Genomic DNA, 2301 nt, shown 5'->3' on the forward strand with positions numbered 1-2301 from the left:
AGAGACGACTCTAGAATGAATCCTGTGGTGTAGGATTGAAACGGGAGCTATCGGTGCGTAACTTCCGCGCAGAAAGATGACAGGGCTGGAGGTGTGTGCTTCTGTTCCCAGCGGTCACGGGGAGAGCCTTGGCGCAGCAAGCCCTCCCCAGCCTCCAGCCCACCTTGCATCCAGCACCAGCGTCTAAACACAGCTTCCGTCGACGGGAAGCGGAGCACCTCGGAGAAACGGCTGATGCCAGGGCTGGGACGGGGAAGGTAAAACATGAGCCTGGAACAAGTTGTTTTGCCAGAAAGCAAGGTAGTGCTTGAGGAAGGCACACGGGCAGCTCGAAGGAGCGTCCAGGGGCCAGGGACATTTTGATTATCGAAATGTGATGGTAACAGTACAACAGGACACTGTGAGTACATACAGGTATTCATAAATAAGAGGATAAGTGAATGCATTGCTAGTCTCATGAGGAACAGGGTATTTTGATACTCTCAAATTACACACCCACAAAATACTTACTCATCACAAGGAGCAAGAGTAACCCCACAGTGGAGAAACCTGGCAGACGCCACCTTAATCAAGTGACCAAAGTAAGCCTCATCGATAAGGGGACAAATGTCAAGCCTGCAGCATCTGTGCACTTGATGGGCGGCCATGAGAAGAATGTAGCATCACTTCCGTGAAGCATCCCACGAACCCAAAACAACGGCCAGTGAGCTTCACGACTGCCCAGGTCCTATCCGAGGAACTGCTTCGGGCTGAAGCGCACTGAGGACACGGGACACGTGCAGCGTGTGATTCTGGACTGGACCCTCTGCTCTCAACGATGTCGTTGGAACGGCTGGAGGAACTCGGTGGGTCTTTATACCATAGTCGCGGATGTTCTGTGAGCTTGAGATGGTTCCCCAAATGCACCGTGCTGTGCAATTTGGGCTTTTCTTCTGGGGACCTTGCCCTGCCCCACCTGACCAGGGAGGGACCTGTGTGCAGCCCAGTGGGGCTGGCCCCGGCCACTGCAGTCACCCAGCGTGGGAGTGGGAGCCTGGTGTTTGCCCTGGGCCCCATCTCTCATGGTCTCCGAGTGGGAGAGGGTTTTCCATGGGCAGCGGGGTCCTCGGTGAGACGTTTTGGGGCGGAGGATTACACAGCCCAACAGGGAACTCTGTTGGGGGAACTCTGCTTCCGGGAACTCTGGGTTGTACAAGGCAAAACCGTTGTCCTTTTTTTCTCGTTTTAACTCCCCCGCTTTCCTGGTCGTGCTCACCTTGGCTCTCGGGCAGCAGGGAAATGGAAGGATTTATTTCCCAAATGTGAGGCAGCCAGAGACCGTGCGTTTTCCAAGATGGGCTTGGCTGCTGGGCACCTGCCCTTGGTACGCTGGGGAGCAGGGCCCGGAAAAGCTCTGCCATGGTGATTCGGAAAACCAGGCCCCCTGTGCCGTGTCTCGTCACACGGGAGCCACATGGGAGTCACATGGGAGCCACGTCAGGACACATCGGAAACTGTGAGCACCCCATCTGTCTCTCATTCACTCCACACTGGGCCTCAGCCTGTGCGAGGCCCTGGGGGTTCGACGTGAGGGACCCACTGTGCCACCAGGACCGCAGCAGGATGTCACAGGGCAGTAGGACAGGGTGGGGAAGGAAGGACCGCCGGAGCTGAGGCAGGGACACAGAGGGCTGGCCAGGTGAGGGGAGGAAGGAACGTGGACAGTGCTCCCAGCCATAAGGGGCTCAGCACGTTCTAGGCCCTGAGCACAGATGGGTTGCGGGTGGGGAAGAAATAAAGCTGGAGATATAGACGGGGCGGATCGCGAGGGGCTAGTCAAGCCTTGTTCAAAGACTGGACACAGCCTGGAGGCATGGAGGCCGATGGAGAATGAGGCACTGGAGGGCGGTGATCTCCACACTTTGGGGAGAGCATTTCGGCTGCTGAGTGAGTGTTGATTGGGGGGCCCAGATCGGTAACAGAGAGACATTAAGCATCTGTCCAACATTAGCCCCCTGGGCGAGGGTGAGGTGGGACCACACCTTCACCCTCTCCTGCTGAACCTGGCAGGCGAACTCTCTGCACCTCAGGAAGGAGGCCTCCTCGGGGAGCTTTCCATTAGCAGTGAGCGGGTCTTCGGCTTTTTCAGCTGGCAGGTTTCACAGGTGTGTGCATGCGTGTACGTGTGCGCGCACTGCGCAGAGCAGCGGGAGTCACATGTGCTGTAAAATGACTTATGTGAAATCACGGTCGGGGAGGTTTCTTTTGGGTTGGGGTCCCCGCAGGTTTAGGCTTGGTCTGTCTCCCACGGAGAATCTACAC

This window comes from Pteropus vampyrus, unplaced genomic scaffold (assembly GCF_000151845.1).
Source record: "Pteropus vampyrus isolate Shadow unplaced genomic scaffold, Pvam_2.0 Scaffold35, whole genome shotgun sequence".
NCBI lineage: Eukaryota > Metazoa > Chordata > Mammalia > Chiroptera > Pteropodidae > Pteropus > Pteropus vampyrus.